The sequence below is a fragment of the Trachemys scripta genome, chromosome 4, assembly GCF_013100865.1.
Source record: "Trachemys scripta elegans isolate TJP31775 chromosome 4, CAS_Tse_1.0, whole genome shotgun sequence".
Taxonomy (NCBI): domain Eukaryota; kingdom Metazoa; phylum Chordata; order Testudines; family Emydidae; genus Trachemys; species Trachemys scripta.
Genome location: NC_048301.1, coordinates 9786585 through 9802892, shown reverse-complemented (window position 1 = coordinate 9802892; position 16308 = coordinate 9786585). Strand labels below are relative to the sequence as shown.

At 46.4% G+C, this 16308-nt stretch overlaps 1 protein-coding gene across 8 annotated transcripts in view; it reads right to left on the bottom strand.

Annotated features, from left to right (window-relative positions):
* The window catches only part of SAMD4A (sterile alpha motif domain containing 4A), a 208589-nt gene that overhangs the window by 183118 nt on the left and 9163 nt on the right, over positions 1 to 16308 (bottom strand). The gene's annotated exons all lie outside the window — the stretch shown is intronic.

Here is a 16308-nt window from a genome sequence, read left to right as displayed (position 1 = left end):
TTAAGTGACTTGCCAAAAGTCACACAGGAAGTCTGTGGCTGAGGCAGAAATTGGACCGAATCTCGTCCAGCGCCCTATCCACTAGACCAGTCTTCCTCCATTAAAGTCAGTGGAGCTACACTGATTTACATCCACTGAGAATCTGGTCCACTGACTTCACGTTACACCAGTGGAAATGTGAGTGGAATTTATCTCAAACAGAGGTTCTACTCTGGACAAATGCAAAAAATGTCACCTTCTTAATATAACTGCTCTCTGATTGCGTCTAGAGTCAGATCTGCTTACTTTAATGACAGAAATAACTTGCTCTCTTTCACACCTGTTAGCACTTCAGAGACAACAGAGCTAAGGGATGCTGGTTTGGGTTTTTTGCAGGACTGTAATATTGTTTTTTTTTTTTTTTTTTGGGGGGGGGGGGGGGGGGAGGGAAGAGGGTCTCCAGTACTGCAGTTTCCGGCTAAGCCGCAGTGGTGTTAGCCACTTTTGGCATGGATGCAGTGTGTCTGCACTAGACGTTTGCTCTGAAGCAGCTACAATCAGACCCTGGTCTATGACTGAGGTTCCTAGGAGCCAGGATAATACAATAAATAAATAAAATAATACAGCATCGGTGCATCTACATAACTACAAACATCCTCAATTTAGATAAGGCCTTAGCTCCATATGCACAGCCAGTTATTGCCCTCCTAAACAAGCCGGTGGTCTCACTTCTATGCAATACGGCCAGCACAACAAGCAGCAGCAAATCGCCGTCAGTTCTCTCATGGCCCTGCCTGGGAGCGGGGGCCTGCCACCTGCCAAAGCAGAAGAGAGCTAGGGCTTTGCAGTGTGCCAGGCACCTTGCTCCTCAAAGGCTGCCCTTCTATAACGTTACACAAGCAGGAGAGTCAACCAATTACTATTCTTTCATCAATCTGATTTACAGGAACTCCTCACTTAACGTTGTAGTGATGTGCCTGAAAAATGCGACTTGAAGTGAAACGATGTTAAGCGAATCCAATTTCCCCATAAGAATTAATGCAAATGGGGGGGTTAGGTTCCAGGGAAATTTTTTTCACCAGACAAAAGACTATATATTATATAGCTATACACACAGTATACGTTTTATACAAACAATTTAATACTGTTCACAGCTATGATGATTGTGAAGCTTGGTTGAGGTGGTGAAGTTAGAGGGTGGGATATTTCCCAGGGAATGCCTTGCTGCTAAATGATGAACGGGCACTCGGCTGAGCCCTTAAGGGTTAACACATTGTTGTTAACGTAGCCTCTCACGCAAGGCAGCACGAACACGAGGGAGGGGAGACAGCATAGCAGACAGAGACAGACACACATCTTGTGTGGGGGAGAGAGAGAGAGAGAGATGCACACTGCCCCTTTGAGTAAGCTGACCCACTCTTAAGAGCATTGTCTTTTTAAGTGGATCAGTAAGTTGAGACAGCAGCTGCTGCCCCAAGCTATCTCTGTCTGTGTCCCCTCCCGGCTCTATATGGAGAAGGGGTAAGCAGGGTGCAGGAGTAGGGGGACACCCTGACATTAGCCCCTCCCCACCCTCCCTGCACAGCAAGCAACAGTCTCTGGGAGCAGCATATGGCAGTGGGGGGAGGGACAGCTGAACTGCACTGATGGGCGGCTGCAGCACAGGGAACTTAGGGGAGAGGGGAGCTGATAGGGGAGCTACCGGTCCACCCTGGTTCCAAGCCCCCACCAGCTAGCTGCAACGGGCTGCTCTTCCTGCAAGCAGTGGACAAAGCAGGCAGCTGCCAAGGACGTTAGAAGGGAGCATTGCACAACTTTAAACGAGCAGGTTCTCTGGTTGATCAGCAACGTAACAACAAAACAATGTTAACCGGGACGACTTTAAGTGAGGAGTTACTGTATTTATAAACTCAGGAACGCTGTGAATGCTGCCACAGAGCCCTTCGCCTGCAGGCTTATGAAGGAAAAATCCTGACAAGTCCATATCCAGGTTATCCGAGAAAACCAGTATCAATTAGGAGCAACTTCAATTAAGTTAGTGGATCAGATTCGGCCATAGAAATCCAGAATGAGTCCTTCAAAGTCCAGGGTGTGTGTGTGTGGGGGGGGGGGGGGGGCTCTGCATGTACAAAACTACGATGAAGAGCACAGCTTAACCCAGTGGAGTAACACCAGTGCCAATCTGGGGTAAATGAAACCAGAATCAGGCCCCACTCATCTTAGGGCAACACTCAGAGGCCTTTACTCACATCAAATACTATCTCACCCCAGAAGTAGTACTGTATCCTTAGCTTGAATCGGATCATATGTGGAGTAAAATGCTACTAGACCTGAGTCAGGGTATCAGAGTATGGCCCCCCATTGTCATGCTCCTCACTTAGGACCGGATTTTGATGCCCTTGTTCACACTGTGCAGTATCTTACCCCAGGAGTGATCCCACTGAAATCAACATGTGGAGTGAACCACTACCCAGCATGAGTAAAAGCAGTAGGTCTGGCCCCTAATGAAGCTAGCTACTGCCACAATAGTAAATTGCAGGATGCAATAACACCTGGGGGGCAAAGACTGGATGACACCTGGTGGCACCTATGACCCACAAGAGACAAAGCTAAGGACATTTTTGGTGACGTGGGCAGGGAGGAGGAAATGGAAATCAAGTGCAGGAAAAAAGGCAGCGCACTGCAATTGCTTAAAAAACAGTTTCCTGTCTAGGCTAGATGCGAGAGCAAGACAACGGCCCTGGTGTTCTGCAGAGAATGAAGAAGGATGGATAAGAATGGTCAGGGTCAGAGGTGATCTCAAGAGGGAAATGCCTTACAAGCAACTCTGTACTATGGTGGGCTTTGATTCTCCCATGATGCCCCTGGCCTGGAAAAGGCCTTCCAAGTTATTGTTCTCCCACACTGGAGCTACAGAGGGGACTCCTCCCTATCCCAGCATACCCTCACTGCCAGCCATGGGAGGGAGCGCTAAGCTGGTCCCAAACAGGCCCGGGCATAGGACAGGTTCAATAGCAAGCAATCGGAGGGCCCCTGCCCCCTAGGATTTGAGACTCCACAGATTCAGTGACACTAACGCCCCGCCTAGGGGTGCGGAATGATAACTACCAGGGCTGCACTGGGGTTTTTAAGGGCCTGAGGTAAAATCTGAAACTGAGCCCCCCGAAACTGAGGCCTGAGCGGGGTGTGGGGGATGTGGACTGGAGAGTGAGCCTGCCCCGTGCTCACCCCGCGCAATGGCAGCTCCTGTCTCACAGGGCCAGGCCCAGCTCCCTGCCATGGTGTCGCAACACCACATCGCAATGTCGCTCGTGAAAACTCAATGGGTTTGAGGGCCCTCTCAAATGGGGGGCCTGGGGCAAACTGGGCAGCCCTGACAGCTACCCCCAGAAAGCTGGAGTAGCAGCTTTGACATTACTGCAGAGTGCACCCCTTACTGTAGCCCCCTAGGCTGTGGGTGCTCAGGCCTAGGGGTTGAAACAAGAGTTTGGCCTACTGGTTAAAGCTGGGGTCCAGGGGGAACAGTCCAGGAACGAGCCATGGCTCAGCACTGGAGGGACAGTAGCCGAAGGCCAGAGCTGGAGGAGAGCCGAGGATCGAACAGGGACTGGAGCCGGAGGGGGTTTGGAAACAAGGCTGAAGCAGGCTGGGAACCAGGCAGGAGCAGGGCAAGCGCAGCTGTGGGCATGGTACACATTGAGCAGCCACTGATCTGCTGTGGGGGCCACACTTATCAAGGCAGTGCAGCTGGACTCACTGGTTGCCTAGCAGCAAAGTTAAGCAGGGAACAGACCAGCAGCTGGTCCCAGCTGGCCTCACCCCTGACACTTACCAGGGGGAGGGGCAGGGTGTATGGGGTTGAGAGAGAAAATTCCCTCATCCCCACGCCCTACTTTGTGCACACAACCCAAAGGAGTTTCAGAGACATCGCTGGAGGCTTCTAGGAATGGGGAAAGAGCCAGTGTTGTTATGTTAGTCATTTTTAAAACAGAAATGCTAATTTTCTCTAGCAAAGCACTCTCATGGCTTTTTTAATATGCAGTAGGAGACATTCTTAGGAAAAGATCTGCTGAAGTGTTTATCGAAGGAGATGCAAATGCTGAAATGAGATGTGCATCTCTTTAATGGATACAGCAACGCAAAGAGTTCTGTCAGATTCAAACTAGAGGATGGAGGGGGAAAAAGAACCTGCATAAATATTTCAAACCTGACTGACAGCCATCGAAGTCTCTCTCCTTCCTGCACAGTCCAGGCAGCCTTTTTGATTACTGCATTAGGAATAAAGGTTTCAGTGTGAGAGCAGTCGACACTGCACCTAGTAAAATGGATTAACTAGCAATTGGTCTTATGTGTGGGGGTTTCTGTGTTATTTCATTCAAGGGGAGTCTGTCCATTGATAATGCCCTCCCTGCTGTAACTCCCTGCAGCCCCGTGTGTAAAGGGACAGGCTGGGCAAGCCATTCATCAGGTCTTACACACACACACACACACACACGACATTGGGGAGGTGGGCTCTGCAGTGGTTCTGAATATATTCACAGAGTCCAAGGCTAGTAGGGGCCATTGCGATCATCTACTCTGACCTCATGCATAACAGACCATAGGACTTCACTGAATTAGCTGTTTGGCTGTTTTTCTAAAAGATCTGGTGTAGTTCAATCTTGATTTAAAAATTGAAAGTGATGGAGAATCCACCATGACCCTTAGTAATTTTTTCCAACGGTTAATTACCCTCATCATTAAAAATGTGTACCTTATTTCCAATCTGAATTTGACAAGCTTCAACTTCCAACCATTGAATCTTGTTATACCTTTGTCTGCTAGACTGAAGAGCCCATTATCAAATGTTTTGTTCCCCATTTAGGTACTTATAAACTGTGATCCAGTCACCCCTTAACCTTCTCTTTATTAAGCTAAATATGTTGAATTCCTTGAGTCCATCGCTATTAAGCATGTTTTCTAATCCTTTAATCATTCTCACAGGTATTCTCAGAGCCCCCTCCAAATTATCAACATCCTTCCTGAACTGGGGACACCAGAACAGGAGACAGCATTCTAGCAGTGGTTACACTAGTATTACCTCTGAGGGGTGTACAGTAATGGCTGCAAACAAAGATGTGTTTGACTTTATGGGTCTAAATGAAGTTGCATGTTCCGTCCCAAAGTCTTGGATACTCTGACTCCAAGGGTGACACTCTTCAGTACTCCATGGGCCATGCTTCAGGGCCCCTAAATTGGTAGCTCTCTTTGATATCGTGTTTGCTCAGGAAAAATCAGATAAATGGTTTTATTTTAAAATCAGAAAATAACTGAACATCAGTGGTGACACTGAATTTGGCTTTAAGAGGGATTTAAAGCAGTGACCTCACACTCTTTAACCTCTATTCCACACTTAGAGATGGCCAAAGTATATTTACTTCTAACGATGCAAAAGCATCTGATGATATTTTTGCAACTCTTTTTATAGAGCAAAGGGTTAATCTGAAGAACAGTTGCCAAAATGCTGAGAACACAGTCGAACAATAGCTTCTCTGAAGAAATTCCTTCACTCCACAGAGAAACCCGTACCCTCCAGCTGCTGTGACTTGTCCAGAAAGACTTCTTAGTGTTTACCCACTCCCACAAAAAAAGAGAGGACAAACTGAAGCTGCAAGTGCAATTTGAAGAAAATTAATGCAGAGTCTTGCACTTTAACCACAACACAAAAGTCATATTAATGCAACATTTGCTTTGCGTGAAATCTAAAACCAGGACCTCAACCGAAACGTGTGAATACAGGCCATCTTTTACTGACTAATAGAGAGACTTACTAGTATAGAGACCACTTTTAGCAGCTCCGCCACACTAAATATTCATTCTTTGTGGAATCTCTTATAGGTCATTTAAAAGACTGGGCAGTTTGGCTGGACAGCTGATATTAGAATAGCTATTACCCTTATATATATGAATGGAGCATACACCTTTATTTATAGAGGTACTCTTAACAACAGAGGTTTAACATGTACTATACAAAGCATTCAGTGCCAAGCTGATTATTTCAGAATCCTTTTATGATGAAAGGTTACTAAATATGCCATCCAAAATGTGTTCTTCGCTCAATACTGACAGTCACAAAGTTGTGCATTGCTAAAGAGACACTGTAAATAATTAATTTCCTGAGAAGATACCATTTAAATAGCATGACCTGAATTTAAAAACTAATCCTTAAAAAATTGTTATAAGGGTATTTCTGCCCTCCCTCCGCCCCGGATATGTTTAGAAGACTCCTTTGGGAAGGCCTGAGAAGAACAAACATAATTAGAACCTCCCCTTCTCTTCCCATCCTTGTTCTCTCTGTTCACACCCTTGCTGCTTGGTGCCTGTTCACTTTCCACTTCCAATTCTGCCGCTGGTCTTCTTGCTAAACGCCCAATCATGTAGAGCCCTGGCAAGAGTGCGCACCATCCACCAGCAATGAAACTGACTATACACAAGGTGCTGTCAAAAATCTAAAGTAAACAAACTGGAAAATAGAGGTTAAAAAAATATCACTTGCTCACAGCGGCGTTGGAACAATTTGTATAGTGGTGTCTGCTGAAAGCCATTGAACAAAACTGTAAACCTTCTATATGATGGAAACCACTTCAAGCCAGGGAGTGCTGCTGTACCCTCAGCACCCCTAGTTCCAGCCCCCTTGCTTGCTCACTCAATCTCTGTTAGCTGTAGGGTGATCAGATGTCCCGATTTTATAGGGACAGTCCCGATTTTTGGGTCTTTTTCTTATATAGGCACCAATTGCCCCCCACCCCCGTCCCGATTTTTCACATTTGCTGTCTGGTCACCCTAGTTAGCTGCTGAAGTTATGTACTGGAGTTATCTGTAACAACACTAACTACACAACCTCCAACCACCGCCGCACTTCTGCTGGGTGCTGATTTTTAAGTTGGCAACGGCCCCTGGATTTATGTGCAAAAACTTTGCGAAACACCATTCAGTTGGGGGCTGTGTGGGGCTTTAAGTGCTTTGCACATCAGTATCAGGGGGTAGCCTTGTTAGTCTGTATCCACAAAAACAACAAGGAGTCCGGTGGCACCTTAAAGACTAACAGATTTATTGGGGCATAAGCTTTCGTGGGTAAAAAACTGGACTCCTTGTTGTTTCTGCACACCGTTTTACTTTTTAGAACAATAACACAATTACTAACACAACAAAGAAGCATATCCAAGTGCAGAACAAGAAATACAACATGGCAAACAGCAGGAAAACCAACACGCCACAAGCAAGGCCAGGTTAGTTATCTGACTGATCTAAAGTTTAGAGGAAAATCTGGAACCAATTATGTGCAAAGAGTAATAACAAGACAGAGCTAGAGTACTGTAACGTGACCTAGGGTGATGTATTGCTTTGGAGCAGAGTCGAGCGAATCAGGGATGGATCCTGCAGATGATACTTGAAGTATAAAAAAAAAAAAAAATTAAAAAAAATAAAATAAACACACTTTATCAAGCATGGCAGCTCAGCACACGAGAGCAGATCCAGCTGCCATTAAAGTCAAGGGGACCCTTTCCACTCAGTGAAAGTGGGTTCAGCCCTGTAGTGCAACAGCACTGTCAGAAAAACAACAACCACATCCTACAGAGATTCCTGTATCCGTATCACTAAATGACCCCGTGTCTGCTGATGCTTGTCGTTAGCCATCAAGCTGCAAAGGAGAAAAGGCCTCATACCTCCCGGGTGCCTTACTGTAGACAGGAAGAGAAACATCTCATGCTTCCAAATTCCAGTATTGCATAAACATCTCAAACTGGTCCAAAGGAAGAAGAGCCACAAGAACTCAGCTCATCCATTCTGCCAGGGCACTGTATACAGACCACAGTAATAAACAATTCCTCCTCCAACAGAAATTGCTCCTGGGAGCCTATACTTAAAGTCACCATATCTGGCTGGCCCAGTCCATCTCAGACTGTGTGAGAATATTCAGAGGTCTCACAAGTCCCAGGGCCTAATCGTAAAAAATGTTGAGCACCCACAATTCCCGCTGACTTCAACAGGAGGTGAGGTCACTCGGCACCTTGCAGGATCAGAGATAAAATTAACACCACCACAGTAGTAAACCACCACCTAGGGCTTGATCCAAAGCTCACTGAAGTCCACTGACTCTGACTCAGACCTGTAAAGAGGGCACAGACTTGTTACAGGTTATGGCCCTGAACCTGCATCAGATTATGCAAGTTGTTTAATTTTAAGCACATGAATCCTTCCTCTTATGCATGTAAAAAAGTCTTCTCAGGATCAGGGCCTAGAACAGAAAAATGCTGCTATTTAAAAAGCCCCTGCCAAAATCTTTAATACAAGAGTATCATGAAAAAAAAGTCACTACGTGCAAAATAGATAAATTAATAGATTACAAGCTGTTTCAGGCATCTGATTTGTGAATTTCTGCCTAGAGAAACTCTGCACCTGTATCTGCTCTCTTACCTGAGACAAACGCAATTGCCTTCTATATGGAAAGGCCAATAAATGACTCTGCACTCCACTCAAATTTTAACTCCAGCCAGGTAAAACCGAGGAAATTGTATCCCACTCCCACGGCCATTTCTTCACACTCTCCCTCCTCCACTCTGAAGGGTCTCCTCACTCCACACTTTGCAAAGGGCAGGGTGTGTTAGCTACCAAACAATAACCATAACACCCGGGCTGTAATGTACTATTTTGTCTGCAAAACTCCTTAAACAAAATCCGACTTCATACTCTGTCTCCAAAAGAGAAATAATTTAAATCATATTTTGGTGACTCTGCTTAAAACCCACCTTAAAAACGGAGCCAACACAGAGACTAGGAGGGGATGGAATTGTCCACAATAACCCAGAGCCAGGACAAACCCACATGGGATGTGTGGCTCCAGGTCATGAAGCCATTGGCCATCAATCCTCCAACCACCGCCACACTTCTGCTGGGTGATGATTTCTGCTGTTCACACAGGAAGTGTGCAAATTTCTCCTCTCTCAGACTCTCAGTGCAAACACAACCACTGTGGTTCCACTGATTTTCTGGACCTTCCACACATGCAAAAAGCCCAGGTGGATTTGGCCTCAAGTGTCCCTTGTTTCTAAGCCACTCCGATTCTCTCAAATCCTACAACAGCAATCCTACAACAACAGCGATCCTGCCTCCTCCAAACCATTAGGAAAACATGGTTGAGCAGGGCTCAGAAGGGGACTTTGCACTTACGTAGCACTTGATCACCGTAAGTAACAAACGTCTCCGTTCTAGCTTTCCACGCTACAACCTGTGGGAGGGTCTTCAGGGTGGCCACCATGGACAGTCCTAGAGGCATTCTGACACTCTCTGCCCCGAGGTAGCCAGAACACCGAATGGTCCTGGCTCACTGATGCAGGTCAATCCCTTCTCCACTCCCCTCCGGTGGCTGCTACTGCTACCTGCTGTGTATACCCACCCACATTGTCTTGCACTTTGGATAGCTGTCCTTGTGCTCCCAATGTCCCTTTTGCACCTGCATCTCTCTATCAGTAGTATCACAGTAATGTATTGGTGCCCCACCAGAGTTTGGGACCCCAGTGTGCTAAGCACCATATATATACACATGGCAAGAGACCATCCCTGTACAAAGAGCTTACAGCTGAGGGGCAGAGAGGGGAAATAATTTGAGCAAGGTCACACAGCAGGTCAGTGGGAGAGCTGGGAACACAGCCCAGGTTTTCTAGCTCCCAGTCGAGTTCTCTAGACAATGCCTCCTTCCTCCTGCCATTGTCTGTGCGCAGATACACAACCACGGTCTGGCCCAGAGCTGGGAAGGCAAAGATGGGGCAAACAATTCATTCCCCCAAACACTGGGGTGTACAAAAGAACTACACCCGGACAGTGACTTCTAGATTGTCTGGATAATATTTAGTCCTGCCTTGAGTGCAAGGGACTGGACTAGATGACCTCTAGAGGTCCCTTCCAATTTTCTCCCTGCGCAAAATACAATTCAGAAAACTGCCATGAATATTAAAGCCCTCTCAGCTTTGGCCACGTTGCTCATGGAAACCTCCATGCCACGCAGCCTGCTTTAACCGAGCAGTTGTGCAAAAACTCAGATCCGAGCATTTGGGCTGAAATCTATATATAACTGCCCAATTAACATCTCCCTGACTGACACCGGAAGCCTTAGGTCTGTCCCTCTGACCTAATCAATTACTACATAAAGGAGGCACGCAAGTTTAAAACTTCTAAAGCTCCCAAGAGGAGGCCAAGCCCACCAGCCTAGTGGCAGGTCTGTGCACTACCATGTAGAAATAGTACAGATGGTATAGACAGAGGCTGGGGGAGACATGGATGCAGATATTTTGTAGGAAACCCAGAGATACAAAGGAACCATGTTCTTTGTATTTATTCACTCATAATCATACAAAAAAGAAAGTGGGGAACATGCGCGCAAGGTCCATGTCAGGCTTAACCTTGAAAGTCGCACTCAGTGTCAAGTTCTCCCATCCATTTCTTCAAAACTGGGGGGTAAAAGCCTGGTGAATCCGGCAGGGGGAGAACATGCTCCATGGCCTGCTCCTCCCTTTTCCCAACCCTACTGTCACAATTTCAAGGTAACTGCACCTATGTTCCCCCTCCGTGGTCCACTCCAGGAGCTCCCAGCTGGGTCTTATAGATTCCAAGGCCAGAAGGGACCACTGTGATCATCCAGTCTGACCTACTGTATAGCACAGGCCAGAGAACTCCCCTGAAAGAATTCCTAGAGCAGATCTTTTAGAAAAACATTGACTCTTGATTAAAAATGGTCTGTGATGGAGAACCCACCACGACCCTTGGTAACTTGTTCCAATGGTTAATTACCCTCGCTGTTTCCAACCTGAATTTGTCTAGTTTCAATTTCCAGCCATCACATCTCTTGGCACGGATGCTTGTCCCACTCCCTTCTGATTGGAGGATTTTAAGGCTGCACAGATCCCTGCCTTACACTGTGATATCCCAAGCAAGTCAGTCTGCCTAACACCCAGCGCCTGTGCTTTGCTTTCTCTCCGAGGGCTACAAACACTGTGTTGGCAGCAGTTACAAGTTACGGCACAGCTCCTTCTGAGCAAGCACCTTTATTCTTAAGGCAAAAGCATTACACAGAAAACAGAAAAACCACTAAGCAGATTTAAACACACACTAAACATACTAGGAGTCACCCGTCTGGCTAATGGCACCATAGTATGCCAATGTCTTTTCCCACCCTTCTGACAGGGTTAGGGCCCCTGTTAGACAGAAGGTCCTGTCCGTTTGCTGGATCAGAAAAAAGACCTTGAGTAAGTTCCAGCTCATCCATTTATATCAAAAGCCCTTTCTTTGTTTCCTAATCTCTGGAAAACCCAGCCTGACCCAGCCTATCAAACCACTCCAGAAGGTGGAACTTCTCCGGAGTTGTTTTCAGAATCAGGGGTAATCACCCCACACTGCTTTTAGTACTCGTGGAAGCTGTGGTAACATAAAAACAGCCATACTGGATCAGACCAATGATCTATCTAGCCCAGTATCCTGTCTTCCAACCGTGACATACCTGGTGCTTCAGAGGGAATTAACAGAACAGATAATCATCAAGTGATCCATCCTCAGTCACTCATTCCCAGTTTCTAGCAAACAGAGGCTAGGGACACTTCAGAGCATTGTTTTGCATCCCTGCCCATCCTGGCTAAAAGCCCTTGGTGGACCTATCCTCCATGAACTTACCTAGTTCTTTTTTGAACCCTCCCCTGTGGAGTAGAACACAACCATACATAAACCATTCAAAACTTAAATACAATGATCCCCAAAGATACTGCATGGGTCTGCAATATCTGTCACATCTACAATCAACCCTCAATGGGGAGAATGGGCTTCAGGCAGGGAGAGGAGGAGGAGGAAGGCCAAGAAGGGGCAGTTCTGGAGGGACAATCACTGTCTGCAACCTGTGTGGATACCAAGCATAAGTTAATGCTGTCCCTACCACCACTGGTTTACACAGTTCCCTCACCACTGAGTGAGCCCTCCTTCTTGAAGGGGCAGCAGCCAATTGGAGTACCTTGGCAGCTCTGCTTCTTCCATGGGGGTTGGGAGACAGTGTGAACTCACAGGTGTGGGTGGACCCTCTGGCAGGTCTTGCCAGGATCTGCACATTTTAGGGAGATTAATCCTCTTCTTATTCTGTGAGGGGCAAACCCAACCCCCTCCGAGGGCAATTAGGTAGACCAGGGGTAGGCAAACTACGGCCCGGGGGCCACATCCGGCCCTTCAGACATTTTAATCCGGCCCTCAAACTTCTGCCGGGGAGCAGGCTCCGGGGCTTGCCCCACTCCGGCACTCCAGCTGGGGGCTTGCCCCGCTCCGCGTGTGCTGTAGCTCCGTGCAGCTCCTGGAAGCAGCGGTATGTCCCCCCTCCAGCTCCTATGCATAGGGACAGCCAAAGACCTCCGCAGCTCCCATTGGCCAGGAACCATGGCCAATGGGAGCTGCAGGAGCACCACCTGCAGACGGGGCAGCGTGCCGAGCCGCCTGGCTGCACCTCCGCATAGGAGTCAGAGGCCCCTGCTTCCGGGAGCTGCTTGAGGTAAGTGCCGCCTGGAACCTGCACCCTGACTCCCTCCCGCACCCCAATCCCCTGCCCTGATCCCCCTTCCGTCCTCCAAACCCCTTGGTCCCAGCCCGGAGCACCCTCCTACACCCTCAACCCCTCATCCCCAGCCCCACTACAGAGCCTGTACCACCAGCTGGAGCCCTCACCCCCCTCCGCACCCCACCCCCCTGCCCCAGCCCAGAGCCCCCTCCCACACGCTGAACTCCTCATTTCTGGCCCTAGCCCAGAGCGTGCACCCCCAGCCAGAGCCCTCAGCCCCTCCCACATCCCAACCCCCAATTTCATGAGCATTAATGGCCCGCCATACAATTTCCATACCCAGATGGGGCCCTCGGGCCAAAAAGTTTGCCCACCCCTGAGGTAGAGAGTCCATGGCCCAGATCCTCAGCTCTGCCAATCAATAGAAGTTCTTTGATATTGATGGAACTATGCTGGGAGCTACGCTGGTTTACACACCTGAGGATCTGGATTATGCGTGAATCCAACTCACAAAGTTTTCAGTCCCTGCAGAAGAATAAGCCATAGATGGGGAGATCTGGCCCATAAGGCTTTAACCTGCCAGTAGGGTAAGCGGTGTCCCTACTCTCTAAACAGTTATCTGCAGTGACATTAGATACAAGTGTGAAGCATGGAAGCTAAAGTACTGACTAATACATCTTAAAATAAAGCAAGCGTTCACACTAATTACTATTTCAGTTACTCACTCTGATTGCAAACAGAACTCCCGGCCTGGAACAATTCATGTTCATGGACCACAAAAACATCTAAGATTACAGGAGAAAGGAAAGCCAGGCTTGAAAGCTAGGAGGAACACAGGAATTACCACAGTGGATCAGACCAATAGTTCGTCTGATCCAGTACCCTGTTTCCAGCAGAAGCCAGTACCAGCTGCTTCAGAGGAATGTGCATAAAACCCTGAAGTAGGCAGTTGTGCAATAACATACCTACCGGGAAAGGCTTTTCCTGATACCCAGTAGTTAGAGAGTGGCATCAGGTAGGTTTACATCACTTCCAAAGCTAGTAAGCCACACACACACACACACACACACACACACACAAGTCCTTCCTAGTGGGAGAGATGAAGGCCCGCCTAGGTGTCTTAGGCTGGGCACCTAAAAATTGAAGGATCCAAAATGAATGGATTCTTTCAATACTTTGGGCCTGAATAAAGAGCGTTCTTCCAAATGCACTTCTGCTAGGATCGTTTGGATACTGAAAGCAAATGTACCAAAAACAAATGTATCAAATACAGGGACTGACTTGGTGGACAATTTTGTTCAACTGTTAGCCTCTAATATGTCCAATATGGTAGCTATGCTGTGCAGCACCCGTACAAACCGTGATCCGCTGGCAAGAATTTTGCCTGCACTCATGGTCAAGCTACCCCATTCTCCCATTTAATCACATTTTAAGAGAACTCAATTTACAAATATACTGCGAGCACTTATTTTAATTTAAAGCACTGCGGTCTGCCCTTTTTAAACTACCAATCTAAAACAATTCCTGACCTAGCCCATCAATCTGTAGCTTATCAAATTCAAGCCTGCCATAAGCTACTGAGCTTCTATTGTCGCTTTCTCTTCTTTGCATTTAATTTCCTCAGCCATTCTTCGCCCATTTATGCAGAGAAGCAAGTAGATTTAGTTCTTTCCATTTTCCAAAAGAAAAAACAGAACAGAAATATATCTGAATAAAAATATATACACTTGGAAAGAAGCCAACTTAAAAGAAACTAGGTCATGTATAGAATAATACTTTGCACGTTTCCTCTAAGGATCTCAAAGCACTTTACAAACATTTCAGGTGGGATTTCAAAAGCATTCAACATTAGCCTAACTCTGCGCCCATTGAAGTTTGTGGGACTTTTAACATTGCCTTCAATCTCACTCTTAGTTTCCACACACACCTGTGAAATAGATCACTATTTTATCCATTCTCTAGTTGGGGAAACTGAGGCAGGAAAGGGTGTGAGTGACTCGACCAGCATCATCTTGTGAATTAGGAGCAAAGTAGGGGATAGAATACCACTCTCTAGATTCACAGGCTTGTACTACCATAACCACATACCGGTTCCCATTTTGCTAGGGATGAACAATTATTTTTCTAATAAAACTTTTTTTTTTTTTTTTTTTTTACACACGTGAAATGTTTCAGATCAGATATTAAATATGCATTGAATGCAATGCACCCGCCAGATAATAATCTGTTTTTGTGCTGCTAATGGGAAAAAGTTAAAGGATTTTTTTTTAAAAGTACCACTCACTAACTCTGAAATAGGAAGCAAACATATTCTCTACTATGGCCCCGATCCTGCAACTTTTTCTGCCCGCACGGCTCTCAATGCAGCCTTAGGACCTATGTTTGCATTTCCCACCTTTAGGAACTCTTGATAGTTAATTAGTCACTGAGGGTCTCCTCCAGTGTTCCTGAATGCAAAAGAAACAGACTGAGAATGACAAGGAATAATTTTTTTTAAAGAAAGACAGTACAGAGTTGAATATATGGGCCACAGAATTCAAAGAAAATATTTCCTCTAGTCCATATTGAAATCTATAAGCATTGCAAGCTGATTCTCTTCTTTAAAATTAAAAAATGGGCGGAGGAAGAAGAGAAAACATTTTCCTACACTCTAGCTACAAACTTATGTACAAATAAGGGCACCTGTTAAGTAGCAGGGCTGTTGAAAAATGCAAGAAGCTTCACTGCTTCTTGCTATCATTTCAATACCCCATGCAGTGTTGCAAACTCCTGCAATTTCACCATAAGTCTGTTATTTGGTCTCTCTCAAAGCAAATATCTGCTTTCGTTTAAAACAAGTTAAATTTTAACCGTTTTGTGGGCCAAAAGTTTGAAAATATGAACTCTAAAATCAGTTGGTAAATTAAAAGATCCCAATAGTCATGATTTTTAAGCACATCTCATGTTTTAGGAGTGCTTTACTCATGATTTTTAACGTTTGGGATTGGCAATTCTGCTCTGGAGACCCCTTTAAGTACAGTCCTACGCACGTATGCAGTGTTGCCAGCTGTTGTAATTTGATGGCTTGTGATATTTGGTGGTGTTCTTAAAACCCCAGCTCCAGGAGTCAAGCGATTAGATGAAAGTCTTAGCTTTCAGTTTGAAAAAGGGGCAACTTTTAGCCCTCATCGTTTCAGAGAAAGGAAGAAAAGAAGCAGAGGCCCGACTAGCCCCACCAATGAGCAGAAGAAGAATGGAGCAGGTGAAGAACGGAGATCATGCTGCACCCCCTTAGGTGAGGTGGAAGCACCAGTACACCTTCTATACACCCAACAGCTCGGGGAAGTATTGTGCTTCACTAAGGTGCAATGCCTCCTGGTTCCTGCTCCACACCACCCACAATGCAGGCCAATGCCTTCATTGTGTGCAAGAGCTTTTTTGGAATGCGAGTGCTGTTGTTCTACCTTGGCTTGAGTCAACACAATGGGTCAGTATAAAGGATGCGCCTGACACAGTACATCGTAATTCCAAGCTAAAAAAGTAAGTGTCTTTAAAATAAATGCTCGGGCGACTTTCACTGATTGCTGGACCCACGTAGTAGTACCCACGGTTCACGTTAAGCTGAGCCTTCCCAGGAGACTTTCTCCAGTCAATCTGCCCCAGAACAATAGATCCAGGCAATGACGATGCTCTTAGCGCTTGACATAGATGGCTTGTGTGAGATAAGGATGAGAGCCTTAATATATCCAGTAGTCAGTGCACTGTGCAAACGGCAAAGAAAGGTT